At 38.8% G+C, this 23,756-nt stretch overlaps 2 protein-coding genes across 2 annotated transcripts in view; both read right to left on the bottom strand.

Moving 5' to 3' along the window:
- The window catches only part of TTC33 (tetratricopeptide repeat domain 33), a 217,261-nt gene that overhangs the window by 123,113 nt on the left and 70,392 nt on the right, over positions 1 to 23,756 (bottom strand). The gene's annotated exons all lie outside the window — the stretch shown is intronic.
- LOC142050789 (uncharacterized) overlaps positions 1 to 23,756 on the bottom strand; it is a 59,297-nt gene that overhangs the window by 33,653 nt on the left and 1,888 nt on the right. The gene's annotated exons all lie outside the window — the stretch shown is intronic.

The raw sequence follows: 23,756 nt of genomic DNA, 5'->3' as shown, positions 1-23,756 counted from the left end.
GGGAGGCATAAGCAACGTCAGACAACTCAGTTACTGGAGGTCTGTGTAGCACAAGTTCCAAGTTGACAGCAAAGGTGAAAGATTTGGTCAGTGCAATAACCACCACATTCTGATGGTTCAGGGTCTAATTCTGCTCCATGAACAACAATGCAAACCTCACCATCAACTTCTGTAGTAACAATATTTGACCCTGGATTACAAGTGATGTCCCACTGCTTTCTTGAAAAGAAAACAGCAAGTATTGTTAATTTGTATGTCACAACACTGGTAATCTAAAGGATTTGAACATATCAGTTCCAAAACTATATCCAAATTACAGTATCCCATTTCAGAGGAACTGTACAGCTTGCTCTTCCATACACAGCTTGTATGGATTCACGTTGGTGACTGATTAATATTGACATTCAGGAGTTAAACACACCAGTTAAAGTATTCCAATGCAACAACACTGGATCAGTTTGACGCATTACATGAGAAAGTAGGTCTGAGCTCACCTAGGAAAAAGGGAGAAAGATCATGCAGAAACCTGTTTCAGTTTTGAGGCTGTTTGAATTAATATCGTATTATGCACGTAAAGGCTCTGGCTGAACATACAGCTACTGAATAAACTCTGACGAAATTGCCAACACGTTCACATAGAATTCCTGACGTGAACAGGTGAGCACAACTTAAAGCTGCACAGAATAAATCGTAATTTACATAACATACCTCTCAGTGTGGGACATTGCTAGAAATTAATGTTAAAATAATCCCTTTGAACAAACTCCAACCCATCCCACTATTGCAAAGCTCATCTGCACCACACTTCCTGAGACTGAATAGTCCCATTGATGACAACAGGACTATCCACAGATTATGGTACTGTTCACTATAGGGAATGCTATGACTGAGTTTGGTCTGCACTTTTTATTACATATAACACTAAATTTTACTCACAGAAATACAACTGCATGAGCTTTAATTTCATAAACAGAAAATAAAAGTGCTTATTTTATTGCAGTTAGTACGTAAAAGGCCACAGGAAATCTACCCACTCCAAGATGACTCTACGCATCTTCATATTGTAAAAGATATTTGGAATTAATTTCCTGTGTGAGATTCTGTTATTTTGGGAACACTAAGTTAAGTGCTGATATTCAAAAGCAACCCACCTTCTGGGTGAAAAATCCATGGTTCTTTAACAATCCATAGGTCTTAGGTACATTCCCTAAGCAGGAGGGAATCTTCTTCTTACGTTATAATACAGATTTGTACAAACATAAAAAGTTCTTAGTCCACTTTTCTGCCAGTCGTTAATTAAAAAAAAAAAAACAAAACCAAAAACCTTCTGATGTTATTTTGTTCTTTCCAACTTCTAAGGATGAAAAAATCTTATTCTCAAATTAGTCTGGTGCCTCTATACATTGTTTTCCATTTCCATTATCACATTTTCCTCAGTGCATGAACAAATTCAACTCTATTTGCAGGAAGACTGACTCAGAGTTCTTGCTGAGGGTGAGGGGACCAGAGCAAAGATCCAAGGCCGTAGTGCACTTCCTAAAATGCAGAATTATAGAAATTGTATGATCTAAATGTATATGTGTAAATTAAGGTGGGGAAGAGATGGAGGGGAAATTCAGATGTATTTCTATGGCTTTAACCTAGCAGAAACCACATGTGCTAACTTCAAGATACTAAGCAACTCAAGTTTGACTTCAAAGATGCAAACACCAGCTGTGTTTGTTGAATCAAAGCCTACAAATGCAGGCTGTCATTTGTTTTGTTCAAAAGAAACATTTGCTATAAAAGGAAAATGGAACAAACAGCAAACTTGTCTGAGTCAAGTGCAAACTTTGTATACCTGATGCTTGTTCCGGCTTTATTTGGCAATCTTCTTTCCATAGTAGTTCTCCAAAATGAAACACAAATGAAACAATGCTAATAAAAAGCAGTTGTCCAAATAAGTAGGACCATCAAAATACATTCATATTACTTAAGATAAACTCCTTTATTGCATTCATCTAACTCATCCTCAGTCCAAGCCATTAAAAGACATAATTAAAGCAACACAGCTGTCAAGTGAAACAGTAATCCAGTAATACCACTTTGTCCTAAAATAGCACATTAAAAATTAAAAAAAAAAAAAGCAGCCCTCTTACATAAACAAGTCCAATGATTTGTGTGCTTCTTTACCCCTAAGATCACTAATAAGTAAAAGCCAGAAATGTCATTTACCCAGTATAGGACATCAGTGACCAATGGCCTAATCATAATTGACCCGATCAAAGGCAATCAAGGAAATTAATCACATAATTTAAGCTGGAAGTGAATGTCAATAGTTTATTTCTAAAACAGCAACAAAAATAGTTTCTTCTATGCAGCCTTCTCCACATTTGTCATGTGCTAGAATAGTTTATAAAGAAGAGAAGTATGCATCAAGAATCTTGCCATACAGGTTAAAGAGGATGAAATGTATCTCTGGAATGCTCAGGTCCAGAGCCTGACTAAACTGTTATGTTCCACTTAAACCTTTGTGCTAAGCCCCAGTAAAATTCATTCTGAAGAACAATTTTCAATGGTTTTGTTAGAATCATAGAATGACAGAATGTCCTGAGTTGGAAGGGATCTTCAAGCATCATTGAGTCCAACTCCTGTCCCTGCACAGGACAACCCCAAATTCACACCATGTCTCTGAGGGCAAATGCTTCTTGAATATCGCCAGGCTTGGTGCCGTGACTGCATCCCTGGGCAGCCTGTCCCAGTGCTCCACCACCCTCTGGGGGAAGAACCTTTTCCTAATATCCAACGTAAACCTCCCCTGACACATCTTCCTGCCATTCCCTTGGGTCCTGTCATCGGTCACCAGACAGAAGAGACCAGTGCCTGCCCCTTCCCTTCCCCCTGTGAGGAAGCTACAGGCTGCAATGAGGTCTCCCCTCAGTCTCCTCTTCTCCAGGCTGAACAAACCAAGTGACTTTAGCCACTGCGCATAGAGTTTCTCCTCTAAACCCTTCCCAACTTCGTGGCCCTCCTTTGGACACTCTCTAGTAGCTTTTTATCTTCAATGTACTGTGGCACCCAAAACTGCACCCAGTACCCAAGGTGAGGCCACACCAGCGCAGAGCAGGGCAGGACAATCCCCTCCCTCGACCGGCTGCAATGCAGGGCTTGATGTACCCCAGGGCACGGCTGGCCCTCTTGGCTGCCAGGCCACACTGTTGGCTCACGTTCAGCTTGCCATCGACCAGAACCCCCAGGTCCCTCTCTGCAGAGCTGCTCTCCAGCCTCTCCTTCCCCAGTCTGTCTGTACATTCAGGGTTGCTGGGCCACAGGTGCAAAATCCAGCACGTGCCCTTGTTAAACTTCATATGGTTGCTGATTGCCCAGCTCTCTGATTTGCCTAGATCTCTCTACAAGGCCTCTCTGCCCTTGAGAGTGTCAACAGCTCCTCCCAATTTTGTGTCACTAGCAAACTTAATTAGTATTCCTTCAGGTCCTGCATCCAAGCCATTGATGAAGGCATTAAAAGAGTACTGGCCCTAAGATGGATCCCTGTGGAACCCCACTAGTGACTGGCCACCAGCCTGATGTAACCCCATTTACTATGACCCTTTGAGGCCGACCCATCAGCCAATTGCTCACCCACTTCATTATGTGTTTACCCAGCTGTATGCTGGACATTTTGTCCAGGAGGATACTGAGAGAGACAGTATCAAAAGCTTTCCTGGAATCCAAAAATATTATATTGACTGGCTTCCCTTGGTCATCTAGGTGGGTAACCCTGTCATAGAAGGAAATTAAGTTTGTCAAGCAGGACTTTCCCCTTGTGAACCCGTGCTGGCTGGAACCAATGACTGTATTGTCTTTCAGGTGTTTTTCAATAACCCCCAGAATAATCTTCTCCATACTTTTACCTGGAACAAAAGTGAGACTGATGGGCCTGTAGTTACCAGGGTCATCCCTGTTGCCCTTCTTGAAGACTGGGACAATGTTTGCCAGCTTCCAGTCAACCGGGACCTCTCCAGATTCACAGGAGCACTGAAAAATCACTGAGAGAGGTCTCACTATGACATCAGCCAGCTCTTCAAGTACCCTCGGATCAATCTCATCAGGCCCCATCAACTTATAGGGATCCAGCTGGAGCAGCAAGTCCCGCAGAACTTTGGGGTTTATTGGGAATTTATCACTCCCACAGTCACAGTTCTCTCATCAGTGTTGAAGACAGAGTCAAAGAAAGCATTAAATGTCTCTGTCTTATCTATGTCCCTGCTTGTGAGGTGACCATTCTTATCAAGCAATAGGCCAATGTTATTTCTGGCCTGCCTTTTGCCATTCATGTATTTAAAAAAGCCCTTCTTATTGTCCTTCATGGTACTGGCCAGTTTCAACTCTAATTGAGCTTTGGCTGCACATATTTCCTCCCCAGAGTGGTGAACAGCATCCCCATAGACCTCCCATGCCTCCTGAAGAGTCTGTAACCCTCCATCATGGCACACCAGTCATGGCACTCATCCCACCAGGTTTCACTTATGTCAACGATGTATCTCTGGGACTGAGCCAAGGCTTCTAGCTCCTCTTACTTGTTTCTCATGCTGCACACATTTGTGTAGAAACACTTCAAGGGCAGTTCATTATACACATTGCCACATTTGCAGTCTGAAGAGTCTCACTAGCATGTTGCTCCTCCAACTTTGGCGTGTCCACCTATTGCCCATGGCTGACTATCTTAGTACTGCCCCTTTCCCCCTTCCAATCTAGTTTAAAGCCCTGTCAATCAGCCCTGCTAGCTCCTGAGCAAAAACTCTTTTCCCTTTCTGAGAAAGCTGAATACCATCAGATGTCATTAGCCCTGGTGTTGAACAGACCATCCCATGATCAAAAAATCCAAAGTTCTGCCCATGACACCAGCCTCGGAGCCATGTGTTGATCAGCTGGGCCTGCCTGTTCCATTCAGGATTATTCCCTGCTACTGAGAGAATCAGGGAAAATACTACTTGAGCACCTGATCCTTCAACCACCCGTCCCAAGGCTCTGAAATCCCTTCTGATAGCCTTTGGACTTCTTCCTATCTCTTCTCAGCTGACATGGAGAACCAATAATGTGTAATAGTCTAAGAAGCTTATCAGACTAGGGAGTTTCCTAGTGATGTCTCTTACCCTGGCCCCAGGAAGGCAGCAGACTTCCCTGTGGGTGGGGTCCAGTCAGCATATCAGCCCCTCTGCTCCCCTCAGGAGGGAGTCACCTATGACAACTACCCTTCTAAGTGTTCTAAGTGAGAATCCTCTTCCAAGAGGATGCTGATGTGAAATCTTGGCCCCACTACAGTTAACAGCTGTAGCTGCTGTTGGCTTCAGTAAAACCAGGTATTCAAACAATTTTTTATAAAGGTCTTTCTACCTGTCATCAGAAATAGAAAGATAACACAGACAATGCTGCTAACACATCACAGGTAAACACAAAGATAAAAGACTTTGAAATAAAAGATGAAAGACTTTGAAAATGTGGTTCTAGCTACACAGGTGCAATGCAGCCAGAAAACATCCTCTTAACTTTAAGTGTTTTTGTACCTTGAGATGAAACCCTCAGTTGCTGGAGCAACTATCTTATTTTTCAGTGGTCATACATACAAATGTTGTAAGGCTCAAAATGGTAACAGCTCTGGGATTTAATGAACTCACCTTCTTAAAAGGCATAGTATAAAGCAGACAGATTTTCTGCTATCAAAGAAACAGCTAGAAAAATTGCTTCTTTCTTCTACAGAACACTCACACATTTTAGTCTCCCTTGAATCAATGCCACTTCACATGCATGAAGCAATTCAGCCTAAATGGCAATGGTAAACTGGCCCAAAGAATTTATGCCAGCTGATATTGAACACGATGAACAAGAATTCAGCTTTTGTAGATAAGTTCCTGAACATGTGATTTTTGCAGGGCTAGTATAAGTTTGCAAAGAGTTTGGGCAAGAAAGATTTGAGTCAGCATTACCACATGTAGGACAGACATCAAGAATGTTGTCTTTTGATATTGAGATAATGTTTTGGTGAGGTGTGTTTAATAACAGAGGACAGTGGAAACAAAAACTAAGAACAAATTGTCCCTCTGTGCCTTGGCGTAGTCCTTACAGTATTGTATCGCTACAATTATTTTAACCTCACAGACTCATTTTCCATTATTTAATTTTATTACACAGTGCTTCAGTGAAGTCTGCCTCTTTGTTCTTTAGTATGGCGAAAATTAGAAGCTCTATAGTAGCTGTCTTCAGGTCAAAAGCATGCTTCTGTAAGCCTCTTTTTTCCTTTATTTTGTTTCTCCAGAATGAGCCAATGAAAACAAGAGCCAAAGCATACACAGAGTGTACTTCCATGTTAAAACAACATCTGGGCAGAAGACACGTCCATATGAAAAGTCCTCCGGTCTATTCCCTTTCACTTCCTTGGAATAGGCTTACAAGCTAAAGCTGAAACTCAGTCCCAACTACTGATTAATATCTTTATAGTGCTTACAGTATAAAAAAAGACAGGTTTTTCTTGTAAAAGAATACCATATAATGTTGTTTTATTCACAGTGGCTGAGGCATTGTCACCTTCCTACGACGATCAAGAAAGTATTTTTTTCCACTGAAAAAAAGATTAATGTTTGCAAACTCTTCTTGGAAAAAACACACTGCAGAAAACAAACCCACAGCTTTTGCTTCTATCTTCTTCTTGTATCTTGCAGATTTTTGAAAGCTGCTAGGGAAAACACCCAACTGGAAAATTAAACCAAATTCAGCAGGGAAACAACAATAAGAAACACAAAGAGACTAGAGGAGAAACAGGAGCTACAGATACCTGAACTAACTTAATGTTTGCATCAAAAAGGGCATCACCAGCAGAGAGAAAGAAGTCATTATCCCACTCTACTCAGCGCTTGTCAGGCCACACCTGGAGTACTGTGTACAGTTCTGGTCCCTGCTATACAAAAAGGATGTGGACAGGCTGGAAGGGGTCCAGAGAAGGGCCACCAAGATGATCAAAGGACTGGGAAGCTGCCATATGAGGATAGGCTGGGAGAGCTGGGTTTGTTCAACTCAGGCTGCTGTTGAAAGGAACAACCCCATCCTTCCTCAGCTAAGCATTCCTACAGGCCTTTGTATGTTCACATTCAGTAATATCAGGGAACAGATTCAGGTGAAAATTAACCCCCAAATTCAGATGAAAGCACCCCAGACAAAAATCTTTCAGAAACATAAAACCCAATATAAGTCAACAACCACCTACAGAAAGAAATCTGTACGTAGAGAAAAGCAGCCTGAACCCAGTTTCATTTAAAACAGTGATAAAACTGTAGCTTAAAATAGGCGGTTCCAGACTACTCCTCCGCTGCAGAAGCAACCTAGACAACATTATATGACTAGTGAAACCATATGTAACATGCTTAAATGTCTCTAATTTCCCTACAGTCTGCAGAGCATGGTTACGAGATTTTTCCCAGGGTGCCCATGGAGCAAGCTTTTCTCTTGCATACCATTCAATTGTTTGCACAAAACTTCTTTCCAGTGAAGATGCAAAAACCAAAGCGAGCCTCTAAATGTAAGATGCTTTTGTCCTTACCTTTATTGCATTAGTGCAGACAGCTAGATCCATCTTTAAAATTTCAGAAACAAAAATCATAAACTTCTTCATGTGGAACTGAGTTCCACCTTAGAAAGTTTCTGGGTAATCGTTTAAGAAGAGTTTAGATTGCTTCTGCAGAATTGATAGTTATGGAACCTGAGAGCTGCAGAAAAAAGGCACTTAATGACTACTGTACAGAATTTCTAAATCTCTGCTGAGCTGCTCCATGATTTTTTTTGTTAGAACTTTAATTTTTTTGTATTATTATTAGGTCATAAATTTGAAAACCCTGAAAGCTGATCCTGCAGGGTTTCTAAGCACAATGAGATTATCTCCATGGATTATTTTTAGCAAAAAACTTCATACCTTTGGAACAAACAAAAATATTATATAGTAGAAAGCACTGAAAATAATCTGGTACATACATTTTTGCAATTCCTATGCTACATCTTTTGAGATTTGATATTCCAGGTACTGTAAGACTTCTTAAAAGTTAAACTCTTCCCTTAAAAAAAAAAAATTGAAACGTCATTTCTTCTACTTAATGCTACCTAATAACACAGTTTCTCCAGGGAAAAAAAAATCTTTTTTTCAAATAGACTAAATTTGTTGTATTTCAGGTGAAATAGTAGACTTTGCTTTTTTAAGACTGAGGATACATATATATACATAGAATAGAACTTTATTTTAGAATTTTCAATTTCCACAATTTCTGTATCACTTACGATTTTTCTAAGACTTCCCAGGCTGTTTATAAAGCTTGAGAAGACAGCATCAGACCTTCCAGGTTTCCTGTAAGTCTTCAGTGTGCCTTGGTGCAAACCAAGTTATACACAGGATACATTTCCTTACCTGAATGTATCTGATAAACTGATACGTGGCTCACTGCTGCACAACCCATTGTTCACATGGTTTTAGCTGCATTCTGAGCTATCTTCATGCCTCTCCAGCACATATCTCACATTTTGAAACCTATTCCCACCAGTCTACAACACAAAGACCAAACTACTTCTGTGTCCTAGCACTTACAGAATGCGTCTTCCTGGGCTTGTGCCACACTAACTCCTGGTGCTACCAAATGGACTCAATATGCTCCCTGGTCTCCTCACTCTTTGAAAAGAGACAAAGATCAAGAAATCCCCAAGAACTGTACATCCACAGTCCATCTGAGTAAATCAGTATGATGGTGGCTGCAAAAATACAGAAAAAACACAACTTAAGGTCTGTTAATGCCAAGGATATACAGGTAGCTTTGCCAGAGGAAAAAGTACAAAATTTAGGCCTTCAAGCATACTAGATGACCATGAGACCAGAGTGCACCAAGTCTGATGCTGGCAAAAGGTTCTTGAAACCCTTTATAGGCACACTTCAGCCCCTGCCCTCTGCCCTCACTGTCCATTCTCCAGCCCAAGAAGTCTCTAGCTGCCATATAAGGTATTGGTATTGTCTTTTAAAATATATATATATATATATCTGAAACCTGTTTTTATTCCCAGGTCGCTGTATTGCTGTTATAGATAGCTGTGCTCTTTCTCAGTTGAATTAGTCCCAATTCACATGCTCAAAACTATACAGCACCTGAAACAGCCTGCATGCTTACATGGTAACACCCATCCGTGGTCCCTCTTGTCTCTCCTGCTCACATACGTTCAATATACATTCAATATTATGCACATACGTTCAATATATGTTCAATATACATATACATATGTATACGTATGTATATATACATATGTTCAATATACGTTCAATATTATGCACATACATTCAATATTATGCAAGTAAAATGACAATCCCACCTTAGTCAATTTGTTTGCTTTCACTGCTGTTCCAGGATGTTGTGCATTGCACATTACAGACAAGTGGCATACTTAATCTGCTAACTATACTGGGTTTTAAAATAAATACTTTATCCAAGAAACATGGCTACTGAGTGTTTAGAACTGTACATTCTCCAGTTCTGATGGGACTGTCTGATGGTTTTAATGCAAGAAATTAACTCATGGCACAAAAAAAAATCTTAGCAATCCATCTTTTTGATCTGTTCAAGTCTATTCAGGAAGGCTTAACTTTGTTAAAAAAAAAAACACAGCAGTATTGTTTTTCAAACAAAAGCTACTATAAGCAACATATACATACAAAATGTTTACATTACCAAGCAGTGTGGCAATAGGAGCAGAGCTGAATTTGCAAACCTGGAAAAACAAACTAAAAGCACTAGGTATTTTTACTGGTTTACAGTGTCCAGGAGAATGGAGATCCACACCATCAGGGATGCCAGGAATGTGAGGCAAACCCAAGAGGAGTCAGTGTTCCAGAAGTCTCTGACACACACACACAAAAGCACAAAACAAACCACCAGCAAGAGAGAAGGCATTACTCAGAAGCAACAGGACAGAGAAACTCATGGGAGGACTTTATAACTACCAAGGAAATGGTGACATGGGTAGTCCTCTGACTCAAGAGAGAAAGAGGGAAATGCTGGACTTACCAGGGAAATATTCTTGGAAAGCAAAACTGAGGCTACCTAACAGAGGAGATATTTCAAAATACATCTCTTACTTTCATTGCATCATTGAAAGGCCATACTGAAAAGAAGCAATTAACTTCCTCTCAGATACTGCTTCAGCTGGTTATCCTGAGCTGAATATCATACAAAGTAGATAGCAAAGCTATTGATCCTTACAGTATAGATCAACAAGTATAGACCTGTAATGATCTGTGTAGAGTCATTATTTGGGTGAAAATCTCCATTGTTGGTTGGTTTTTTTTTTGCAATCTAATCTCTATGAAGACAAACGTCTGCCTTTCAACAATCTAAAGCTGAAAGGCTTAAGTTATCAGTGTAAATCAACTAGACAAAAGTTTCTGAAATTCAGATTTTGCAGGACATCAAGTAAATTCTTTGTTAAACTTTTCTTAAACTGCAAGTTATTTTTAGCAAAAAGAAAGCATCCAGCCATCATGGCAAAGGCTCAGGAACAATATGAAGATCAAATAACAGAGCAAGTTGAAAAGCAAAGAGCCAGGGTAAGATCATATACTCCTACTGAGAAGACAAATTCTACTAAGAGCTGAGCTCCCTTCTTAAAAAGTAGCAGCAGCATCTTTCAGTGTGCTTTTAAAACATAGTTCATTAAGGCTTAGAACTGGCAAAAAAATACACACCTTAGTAGCTCTGCAATCCTGAGGATATAATCTCCACAAGTAATCTGCTGAGTCTATTACGTCTACTGGAAATAGAGCTGCTCGGTTGTTCATTTCTCTAAACTATTCATCTGCTGTCAGTCTAAATCTCTTGTGCAATATTTGAGCCTTCCAGTTACTGTAATTGCAATTTTAGCTTTCAGAAGGCTTCCCCTTCCTCTTAAGGACTGAAATTTGTTTTGCAATTCAGTTCATTTTATTTATAAATATTTAATTTTCATTTGCCTCCTTAAAATTTGTTCTGAGTGGATAGTAACATGAATTTATTATGAAGTGTATTTATCTTTCTGTACCTCATTAGTGCTCAAGAGTTCTCTTGCCTCTGCTAAGCATTCTGCTAAACAAACTTCTGAAGGCTGAATTCAAGTACATGGCGGAAATGAAGCATAAACTTAGGATGCAGTTCTTCTTTTATGCCCCTCGGCAATCTTCCTCAAAACCACATGCCCCACTGGAGTTCAGAAATGGTATTAAGGCTGGTGACACGAAAACAGGAGACATGATCCGGATTAGTTTTAACTCCCCTGTTCCTTATACAAATTGCATCAACATTTTTTCTAGGAATAAACCAAAGAGGCAGTTTCAGGGGTAATGAACACACAACCAACGTAACAGAAAGGGTGAAAAAAAAACCCAGTCTTTAAAATGAAACAAGAAACTCTGAGTCAGGGCTTGTAATTGTTACCCAATATTATTTTATACGTTACTTTATATTAGGTTTATTCACTGTTCATGTCTCAGAGAGACACAAATACAACTGAACAAATCAGACAGTTCAAACTGAATTTGAAGCGCTTGAAAAAAACAGAAGTGAAGAAAGAAATTGATAACACAGAAAAGTTTTAAGATTAAAAAAGAAAAAAATTCAAATCCCTAGCATACAGTTTGTCAGTGAAGGAATAACTGACAAAGAAATAATGTAACTCTTCGCCCATCTACACATCTCAGCATGACAATGGCTGATGACGTTTCCAACATACCTTCAATTCAGCCACAGTTAGCAAATATTCTGCTAAGATAAATATCCTGAAAACACCAGAAAGGAAAAGCACAGCATGATTTCAATCTGTTTTGACTTTGGTGCATCACTACAGTTTCATAGAAACAGGTCACAATTAATGGAGTTTTATTTGTCATTTTAAAACATTTATGATGTAACTTATTTGGCTGGCTATCAAAAAGTCTCTGACCTCTTCCCTGTTAGGGGGAAATTAGAGAGAAGTTAGTAACTGGGCAATTCCAAGCATATCTGCATACTTTTTCCCCTATGACCAGCACCACAACTACTTCACATTGTATCAGTAAGTTCACAAAGGGCATCATATTTTCTCATTAATACTTAATAGTTTGGGAGCTGAAGAGTAAAAAAGTGTAGAAGCAGTTAATTCAGTTTTGAATTATGATCTAGAAATCATTGCAATGCTAAACACCTGGAGTACAGTAACTGAGTATATCAGTCTGAATGAAAACAATACATTATACTTACTATTGTTGGCTTAATGCAGTCCAGAGAAAATATTAAATAACTGCAAACATTTAACAAAAATATTAAAAGAATAAGTGCTTCTTACTCTGCCTCTGCACAGACAAAAAGGCTAGATAATATATGTTGGGGCTGAATGAAAACGCATTACACTCTTAAATCAGTGGGAAATCATATAGTCAAAACTTTCTCTACTGGCGCTCTTGAAATGTCATGATGATCCATTTTCTTTAAATGGACTTATATGAATATCTGTGTGTACTTCAGATAAAGCAACTATTATTTTGAAAAGTTCATGCTGGCTTACTAAAATAGATACTGCAGTCCTCCGAATCGCTACAATACCCATTAATCTGCCACGCTGTGATACTTCAGACATCTAAACAGGTTTCTGGTTAGTATTATAATGGGCTTTAGACTGCATTTTATAGTTTTATTATAAAAGATTAGGTATTGCTCTAACACATTCTCTTCTTATCCCCAGACAAAACACAATGCTTAGAACTGCCAGTAAGGTCCCACAATAAGAGAGACACTTTTTCAAAATCCTGTTCACTACAGATACCTCGGGCATTTAAGTTTCCTGAATAGGCACTACTCTAAAAATTTATGTCTACAACATCAGTGTTTGTGTTAACAATTTCTAGATACTAGTCATTTCCAGAAGTTGCATATTTTATTATAGAAATTTCTGGGTTTATGTGGGGTTTTCTTAGCTACCGGGAGAGTCTCACCAAGCACATTTTTAATTAGCAAAGCCTTGTGACAGTGAAAGCAAATTACCACAACCAGTTTAGACTTCTTGACTAATTTTGGATCCTGCTTTTTAGCACTTTTTAAAATTGTTTTGCAGTAAAACACCCACCGCAGCTTTTAAAATTGAAGTTACTACTATATGCTTAGTACATTATGACTAAAATCATATCAGATTACAGCTCAAAAATACAACTCAGTTATCACCACAGTTCTTTCTGAACCACTAGTAAAACTGAAAAAAAGTATTATTTTCTTGATGGTCATAATAATTATTAAAGAAATACAAAAAAGTCCTATAATCTGCATAGTTCCCAAACGTTGGAAGAGTTCAGATCACTGATAAAAATGTGACTGGTACATATAATTTCTACTATGTAAATCTTTATACATTTGTATAAGATAATAGATGAACCATTAATCTCTCAAAAAGTGACTACCAATGACTATTCAGTAAAATAATCAACAAAAACTAAAATAATAATTCAGATAAAATAGATTGATTAGTTCCTATAGGAAACAAAAAGTGCGCAGAAAGAACATTGATGTTATCACTGTGATACATTAGTCAAGTTGTTTAATAAGGTATCAAAAAGCACTCCAATAAAGAAGTGATGAAAGCTAAAAACAACCTACATAAACTATTGGTAAGATAATCAGCTTTGAACAGATACATGATGTAGCGTGTTTGAAGGAGCTATTTTAGACACGGAATCTAGCAAAAAGGAACTGATTGATTTTTGCAAGAATAAGTGCCAGCATATATGGAAATGGGAAGCCATGAAAATAGGAGACACAAAGAGATTTGAGAGACACAAACAACACAAAAAGGATCAAAGCAGTGATAGCAGCACAAGAGATGACACGAGACTTTAAAAATACCTTACATTTTCAGCATTGACATTCATGGTTAGATCTGTACAAGTATACTACAGGTAGGATTTAGATGCTTTATGTGGTGCTTAAGTTCCAAAATTAGATACTCAGCATCATCACTGCTACTTAACCATGAATATCAGCACACTCAGCTGCTATTGCTCAAGACAGCTGACATCTGTAATACCATCTTAATTTCAATCAGTTTCACTTCTGTTCATATCTATGGGTAGCTCTACATTCCTCTGCTTCCTTCAGCTGTGACACCCTAATCAAGGACATCCTCAGAAAACCAGGCTGAAGACAGACAGCAAGACTAATGACAAGCATTCCCTGAAGCTAAGGCTTAAAACCCATGTCTCTCAACTCCCAGATGTGTGAGCTAATCCCTAAACTGATCTTCTTTTCCACTCCCAATTAATATTTAATTATTCCACGCAAAGTAAAACACCTTCAAAAGGAGGCACTGCAACCATCACACCTCAGAGTATTTTATAGCCACGACACTTTCCTGGAAGATAAGAGACGCTGATTAGAGCTCCCTCAGGCAGAGGAAGAAACCAAATGCAAGCCTGCTGCCTTTTAACTGCTGAGCTAGTGCATAGCATGCATTGGGAGTGGCAGGCAAGGAACAGAACAGTAAGTTTTTGAACAAAAAAGGCTATACAGCTAACTATAGGAAAGGGATCTTGAGCTGAAGGAGACTATGTTATCCCAGTCCCAGACAATGACACTGCTTAAGGCACTCCCCTATCTGATGTTCTTTTCAAGATCTCTCCCAAGCAGCTTTCCATTCAGCTTGTTGGGATTTGCCATGTAACTCTCCTTCTCAGAGGGGCTGCCTAAGCAGCTAACTTTAATGATGTTAATTCACTAACACCAAGCACCTAGGCACTGCAAAAGCTCAAAGCTGCAGCAACTTGTCCTTTGAAGTGTGGTGCCCAGCAAGTTAAAGAATAGATCAAGAAGCAAGGTGTCACTGCCAGAGTCGGGAAATATGTTGATGACTTGGGTGGCAGTCCAATTCTGCACGGACACTAGGCAATATTGTTTAAAAGCAATCAGCCCAGACTGAGAGCCCTTACTGTAACTCAATGGAAAGTCACAAGGAAATGGGCTGAAGAAAACATTTTGGATAAAAAAACAGTGAAGTTCAGAGGAAAAGAAGGGCACCTACAAAACAAGTGTTCCCCACATGCTCCTGCTGTGTTCCTCCCTTCCATCATTTCCAGTCTTATCGCCAAACCTTCCACAATTTGTATGCCACATCAGCTCTCTTCTTGAAAGCTACCATCTTTCCACAGCCTTACAGATAATATCCCTTCTCTCATTACACTATTAACATTAACATGATTAACCATTAATCATTAAAATAAAACATTCTATGTGTATCTCTCTACCTGAACATACATAAAATTATTTTAGCTTATTTGTAACACAGATTGTAATTTCCCCTAATTAGGGATACCAGGTTAGATTCTCAGTTGTGATATGAATCAGTACATTTCCAAGAAACTATCTGATTTACATCACATGAGTATCTTGCTTGTCTAATTAATATGCATCTGGACATTATGCAGGAATGTTTTCCACATGGCATACATGTCCACAAACTGAGTGATACATCACACACATTCCCTCCAGATCTGAGATGTCAGAGAGGCTGTCCCACAACAATGCTATACTTGCACCTGTTCAGGTAGGTGTGGTTGAAGTATTGCAATAAGCGTATTACTGCAACAAGCATATTACAGATAAACATGCAGGAAGAAATTACAAATGACATGACACAAACCTTTGAGATTTCTATAGGCCATTATCATCCAAGAAGAAACACTGCTCCTTTGCATTTTTTTCCTTTTTCTTTCTTGTCAGCATGTCTCAGGGGGTGTGCCACAGCACAGAAATATTTGGTACAAAACTTAATACATCCTGAGCTATCATTTTTCTGAGAACTGCCTGACCATTTTCAGAATTAGACAACACACGTCATGCACGTGAAAGTCAGTTTATCTAAGAAAGGATGGGAAGCACACAGCTTTTCATTTACCATACTAAAACAAACAGTCCAAAAGTTCCAATCCTTCATATGACATGGTGGCAGCTTCAGTCTTCTTTCGTTCTTCCTCTTCAGATTAGATAAGGACTGCAGCCACTCCCCTTCCTAAATCCATCGTCAAGTTCTTAAATAATTCTTCCAACTGAAACCAAATAAAAAAGACAACAATAAAACAACCTGTGAAGCACTGCAGAGACACTGTAGAGCACATGCCACATAACTAGGAAAGAACTACACAGAGTTCCTTGAAAATTTTCAGACCTCAGCAACCAACAACCTTTCTAAATTTAATACTAGGCTCAGCAGCACTGCACAAGATATCACAAGCCTGTATGATCACAGGTAATTACTCATACTCAATGCCATTTGAGCTTTCATCACAATACCAAAACGGTTACAGCTGCATACAGTAGCTGTAGCAACTGAATGTTTAGTCAAGAATACTTACATTATCTAAATGTCTCATCTGAAGCGTGCACACATGTAAAATTCAGCTACAATTTAGTGATATACATACTGAAATTATATAGAAAAGAGCAGCAACAATGCCAAGGTACACACACCAAGGTTTATCTTGTGAAAAGTTATGATTCCTGTTGACATGTGGAAGTTCAGGCTGTTGCAATCAAAAGGCGTGTTTGCAAGTCTAACATTTATAATCACACAAACATTCCCCCACCCTTAATGTCAAACACACTAAATGCCTTTGCAACAGTGAGAAGCTGTCCAGCTGGTGAAGAAAACAGCATCAGGAATTCAATCTGTAAATTATTTAAAACTATTATCTATCTACATTTCTTAAAAGAGTGGAGTTCATTTTTGTTCCAGTCTGCTACTCTACCACAGCCAGATGCTACAATAATGGATAAGGTATATAAATATCAGATGTACATATGAAGATTCACTTATAAACTGCTCAAAAATATTACTAAGCTAATACATACCTTTAATAAATGGTGAACTGTTTATTATGGAACACAGTGTTCAAAGTTTACTGATGCCTATTTAAAGTATATTAATTGCTAACACATACATCTCCATCTGTGACAAGCTTACAGTCTCAGTTAACCAGACATTAGTCCTTTGCAAACTGCTTACCAGTGAAACAGTATAAAGTTCAAACTAAATATATTAAATCAACTATAAATTAGTCTGCCTCCTCCAGACAAAGCTATTTCCACTCTGGAAGGCAACAGAGTCAATCGAGATTGCAAGGGATGGGCAAGCAACAATTCTGGCACTAACCCTTTGTGTGACATTTGAAAAGCTGTCCTGGGTTCCTCCACCTTCTTTTGTCTATTTAGTGTTTAGACAACAGCAATCTTGGATCAGGACTCAGGCCTGCGATTGTCCCACGTTAGTAAGACACCTAACCAAAGTGCCTGCCTTAAGGGATTAACTGACTAGGCTTCAAGTATAATCAGTGGAGAGCATGACATAAATCATCTACTGATCCATACAAAAGCTCTTCTGTATTCCTTTGATAACGTAAAATATGGGTTTAAAAATGGAATCAAGGTAATTCATTATACCTGTATTGCTCCAAAATAGAGAATTTAGATACATTATTCATCCCTGATATAGTTCAGGGTTTTTTCCAATAAATAGAAGAAAATTATGTGTTCTTTCTGAAAGCACATTCAGAACTGAAGAGGGGGGAAAAGGCTGTAACACAGAGAAATACAGCTAGATTTGACTTACAGGCCTGAATCAGACATATATTAAAAAAAAAAAAAAAAAAAAAAAGAGAAGTCCCATACACCACCGGGAAAATTCCAAATTATAATAAAGCCAAGATCAAACTAGCCATGGAAGCACGGGCATGATTGACACTAACCATATTCACAGGTTTCTTAAATGAGTACTGGTTTGGTTTTTGGTTTGTTTTTTTTTCCAGAGCAAATGGTACAGATGTTCAAAATTAAAACAAGCAGCATAGTACTGATTATATTACACTTCTGACTATGATGAATAAAATGATAAATATTAGTTGCTGTTGTTATTTACTATTCAGCTAGGTGGTTTACCAACGGCTGTGTTGCAAATTTCACATGCCAGCTGCAAGATCTGCAGGGGTCCAAAGCAGCCTGAAGAACAGACCCATGCTTAATTTTCCTTGTGGGGCTCTCAGAGCACACCCTGCCTTTTCTTTCCACAATCAGTGGACCAAACCCCTCTTTCTAGAAATCAGGTAAAAAGGCTAATATCCATGAGGAGCTGAAAAGCTGCTTTGAATGGAAAAAAATTCTGAGTAACAGGGCTTCACTGAATCAGGGCAATGGAATAGCTGTGGATCCGCACACCGCTTCAGTTATACTTTCAAAGATTCAGTGCTCACTGCACTCCCTCATGCTCTCACACCAGAAGAGCTTCTGCAGCATTTCAGGACTGACAGCCACAGAAGCTTACTGGCAGGACTGCACCCTGATGGCTGATTTAAAATAAAATATCAGAGAAGAGGAGAACTCAGAAAGAGTATCCCCCTAATCTCCACGTACTATCAGTATAGCAGGCACGTACTATCACAACAATCCACATATAGCAGTGGGTACAGCGGCAGAAAGAAGGGTGATAGATATCACCCCAAGCAGAACAACTCCCAGCTTTGTACCAGGCTTTAAGTGGTGTGTGTCCCTCTACCACAGCTAACAAACCCTTGCCCCAGAGTAGAGCTAAAACCAGGCACAGCTGCATCAGTCCAGATCTTAAAGAGTTTTTAAGCAACTATAAACAAGCTGAATACTCTTCAACTAGAGTGATTCCATGCATTCAGCACAAAAAATGTTCCATGTTGTATCTACTTTACTACTTGACAAATTTCTTAAGCATCAGGCTTATAATACAACTGTTCTCAGCATAAGCAAACAGCAGTAATTCTTAAAGGGCAAATGAAGCACTTGGTAGCAGGACAGAAATGGGACTACTGTTGAATTTGGCTGCCTTTTCCAGTTCCAGCCTCAGAACATACCGTAGCCTAACAGTCTGTTTCAGCATTTGTTAATCTGATAAGGTCAGTCTGTTGAAGTTAATTTTTATTGCCCTCTCTCAAATAAAAGGAAATGGGAATCATTAAGTTACCTTTCCTGGTCATTCCTTCAACACACCTAGCTTCCTAGAGGATAAACTACCCTCTGCTGGAATAAGAGAGAATTTACAGGCAAGAAAACATTTCCTTAAAAACTTCTTGCAGGCCTTCTTAAAAGCACTCAGCTGCAAATATAGCTTGTCATTTGCTGCAGGTTTACTAAAGCTGGGGTTTATTCTATTGATTTTGCTGTCAGTGTCCTCTTAGTGAAAGATAACTGACTCACCTAATACATGAATCATTCCCACAAAATCAGCCTTTTCCAATAAGTAGGTTTTTCTAAGAACCAAGATTCTGATTTACAGATAGTATCCAGTAGCTTGTTGGTTTGTATTCTTTTTCTTGGTCCTAGAATCTTTCAGAATTCAAAGCTTAATGAGCTAAATTCACTCCTTACAAGAGTTTATTACATACAGTAGTTACATAGTATACAAAAACTTTCTGAATAATTGCAATGGCAAGCATTTATAAAAAGGAACAATCTTTCCTAGAGAGCCCAGCCTCAGTGTTTATTAGGACAATCCTTCCACCAGGCAATGAAAGAGTCATTGCATTGCACTACTAAAATCCATCCTGACAGCTGGAAATGTTTTCAAGCCCAGCCCCGTAGTGGGCAGGATGGTACAAGAAGAAACTTCCATTAAACTTTCAGCTGATCGTAACTCACATCTAGCCTCAGATCACATGCCCAAGCCAGCCTTCATGCTGCAGAGGTAGCATACAGCCTCAGCATATACCATAAAGGATTCTACCCTCTCTCCAAAAATGGTCCAGGTACCTTCACAGAAGAAAAATTTCACCTCAATTACTGACAATCTTGTTGGAGTGCTCCATCAGGATAGAAAGAGAGAAAACAATTTGTACAGTGATAGTATATTTTCCAGAGCAACTTCATTTTATTTTACAAGAAGGTGTTGAAAAAAACCAAAGCCAAGTATGACAACAAAGAAAGGAATGCTACAAAACCTTATCATGAGTTAAGCCACTTCCATGACTGTTAATCTGGCTGCAAAAATCACAGGTCCACTGATTTCACCACAGGTGTCTTTGGAACACAGCTTTCAACACTTGGTAAAAGTTTCAACTTTCAAACAGAAATGGACAGCTTCAGTTCTTTCTTCAAAGCTACAGAATATGGCTGTCTAACACACACCCAGGTCCCGTTATCACACCTCAAGAAAAAAGAAAAAGAACAGAAGAAAGCCTGCCACTTTGTCAAAATTTCTGGCACACAGGTGCCACCACAGAGTTACAGTCAGGATCCCTGGAAAGAGTCTTCAGTCCTCAGATCTCTCACGGAAAATCTGCAGAACAGCTATGCTCAAACGGGACCTGCCAGATAACTACTTCCTGTGCAATGCTCGACTGTTTCTGCTTCCACCTCAGCCGTCGATTACCCTACCTCGCCACAACAAAATGAAGCACCACACGCAGCCAACTGCAGAAAGCTAAAATAATACAAAAATTTCCAGTTGCTAATATTTACAAAGTATATTCTAAAGTTCCCTTTAAAACCAATCTAGCAAATATTCTAAAAAGGTATTTGTTTACTTCAGTGAGGTGCCACAGTTTGTGCCAAAGAGGAATTTAATTCATAACGTTTTTTTCTGCATAGGGTCTGACTTAGCTGTCTGCTTGTAACTCATCCGATAAGACCTGAAATAATTTTAAGGGCTCTAAAATAAGAAAACACATTGACAGCTCGTTATTAGTACTCTTCTATGAACTTCCCTTTTACGTTGTTGGCCTCTGAAAGGCAAGTAAGAACTGCCAAACTTGCCAAGGAAGCTAATTTAAACTATACTGCTCCAAAGAAATGAGTTGAAAAAAAAAAACAAACCTAAAAGTATTTTAACTGTTAATGCAGACTTCATAACTGCTAAAATAGAACTACGTACCGCTGCAGTGACAAATGTTGTTACAGAGGAAAAAGTCATTCAGTGTACTATAAAGATTAACAGCATCGTTTCAACAGGAAAAAAACCCCAAACTTTGGTAGCATGATTGACTAATACGGAACACATGACAGTGGAGTAAATTATAGAGCTGTGTTTTTTGGCACGATAGTGTACTACTGGAGTGCAGAGGTGCCTCGCATGCCAGTGCACCACCAGATCCCTGGGCAGGGGCAGCTGCAGCTCCCTCCTAGACAGTCACGCAGCGAGAAGAGCAGGGGATGGGAGGGGACTGCTGTCACTCCCCAGAGAATTCCCACCACCACCCAGGGAAATGCCCGATTCATCCAGATGTTGTATCAGGTACAATGGAAATGTGCCAGGAGTACTAGTAATATTGCTAGTCATACTAGTAATAATCAGAACTCCTAAATTAAATTTAATAGTGTTACTATCTGTGATGATTTTATATGAAAATATGTGGGCAGGAAAATATTATACACTTTAAAAAAATTATCTACTTACAATGCTATTTCTATTCAAATTACATCATAGAATTCCCCACTTCCTTTCAAACATTTTTTCAACTCCTTGTATTTTTTTTTTCCTAATGATTAATTAAAGAAAAACTATTATGTAACATTTGGTTCAGCCTATTTCCATTGTTTATTAATAATGATTCTATTTTGGCATGCAGACAGAGTTTAGACTAATGGTGTTGTTTTTCCTGAAAAACTTCATGTGTCAAAAGCATGACAGCTGAATAAAAATTAAGCAAAAAAGCAACAAGTTTTTCTATAGGCAAATTTCCCACCAAAGGAGAAAGGTTGACAAACTGTTAAGTCAAGAATGTTGCTGAACTTCAGATATTTAATGGGAGTTTACCATGCAAAATGTTTTTCAGACCTGCAGCATGTTAAGGGCAGTCCAAAGTTTTCAATATTGGCTGTATATCCAGTTTTACTGACTGCTGAATACATGGCTTCTCTGGAAGCAGAGCTCACAGAAGCACCTCCAGAAAACACCCATCAATTCACATGCCTACATGGGCATTTTGGTTTTAAAATCTCAGTTACCCACAGCAGGGACACCTTTGCGTAGTTTATTTTTCTATATTCCAGCTGCCCCTGAGCAACACAGGTATGGTTTTAGAAATATCAGCTGCCTAAAGGAGCTTTGTAAGGGATATCACGTGGCAGCTGAGACACACTGAATAAATACGAGCCTCTTACCACACCACGGAAGAGGAAAAAAAACCGTCAAGTATTTTAATTTAGATCTTTCACCAAGCTAGAAGTATTACCACAGTTAGTTATACAGCTCAACTAATCACGCTATAGCAGCTGGCGCATGTATTTCAGTATTAATCTTCTAAAAATTGTAACATTATTAAAATCAGAAAAAGTTTTCATGAGCCAAGTAAAAGCTTATGCTAATTATTTGCAGGTCCATGTTTTCTAATCGAGTATTTTTTAAATCAACTGGGGCTTTTTCCGTACATAATTATCAGTCCAAAGCTTTCATTTTTTTCTTTGTGATATTTTGACTTCTCACCTAAGTGGTTTCCATACAAACAGAAGTTCTTTGGTGGTTACTGAATGCTAAAATGTGTGACATTGCTGCTGTGACAGCATGACAACTCATGTTGCAAGTGGAATTTCTTCAGTTTTTCAGTTCCACTTTAGGTCTCTTCTTTGCTTTGAAGATTAAGGCTTTTGTGTGATTATGCTTTTCATCTTGACTGCGAGCCCTAGATACCAGAACCATTAGTTCAAAGGGAAACTCCTAAAAGTTTCTGATTTTTCCTAATAACCCTAAAAGTTTTACACAATGGGTAGATACAGTAAGCTCACATGCAACCTGTCCCACAATTCTGCGGCTGATTTCTATCATATTTTCTAATTAAAGTACACTACTTCACAAAACTGATCTTAATATCCTTGCACTCAGTACTATACTTGTGTTGTTTCTTAATTGATTTTCCCAGCTTCCCTGCATTTTTAATTAGTTCCTTAGACGTATTCATTATAAGACAGACATTACAGAACGAAAAGCAGTGTTCACTCCTTCACATATGCACACGTATATATATACCCTACAAAAGGACCCAAGCACCCTCTGCTATAGGTCAAGGCTTCTGAAGACAATACCTCGTAAGACTGTATCTGCAGATGTGAAAAGTAAAAAAAGGCCACAACAAAGAAACACAGATCATTTCCTCTGCCCTTAGTTATTAAAAACCTTTGCACCGCTTCAGGGAAGCAAGGTAATTCTTTTCCCATACTAGTAATGACTGCTGCACCCGTGTTAACTTAATCCCACACTATGGCCTCTAATACCAGAGCATCAAACTCTCAGTGTAGGAAAGAAGGACTATTGAGAAAGCATGTGCAATTACACCGGCTGAATTCAGAGCTTGGTCTGTACCTGGGTCAACTTTCCTGGAACAGCCAGAAAACTTTTTAAAGATATGAAAAAAACAACCTTTGTGCTGTGCTTTCTTTTGAAAGTATTTTGAAGTGCTTATAATTTGCTTCTGACAATTAAGCAAATCTAATTGAGCAATCTCTACTCCCACATGTAGCTCTTTGCTTGTGGCGGAATGATTTTCCAATTTTGTAAAAGATAAAGAGCTGCTAATACTAGGAAAACATTAAAAAAAATTCTGTTTATTTTCTCTGAGCAGACCAGACCACCACAACTACTATCATTTATCTCTGTATGCATCAGTTCAAAACTATTTCTTCTAAAACTGAATGTTGGTTTTCAAAGCAGTTAGGTAACAACATTGCTGATCAAATTAAAAAAAATCACGTTTTTCT

The sequence above is a fragment of the Phalacrocorax aristotelis genome, chromosome Z (assembly GCF_949628215.1).
Source record: "Phalacrocorax aristotelis chromosome Z, bGulAri2.1, whole genome shotgun sequence".
In the NCBI taxonomy this organism is placed as follows: domain Eukaryota; kingdom Metazoa; phylum Chordata; class Aves; order Suliformes; family Phalacrocoracidae; genus Phalacrocorax; species Phalacrocorax aristotelis.
The sequence above is the reverse complement of the archived record's forward strand: the minus strand, read 5'-3'. Positions and strand labels throughout refer to the sequence as shown.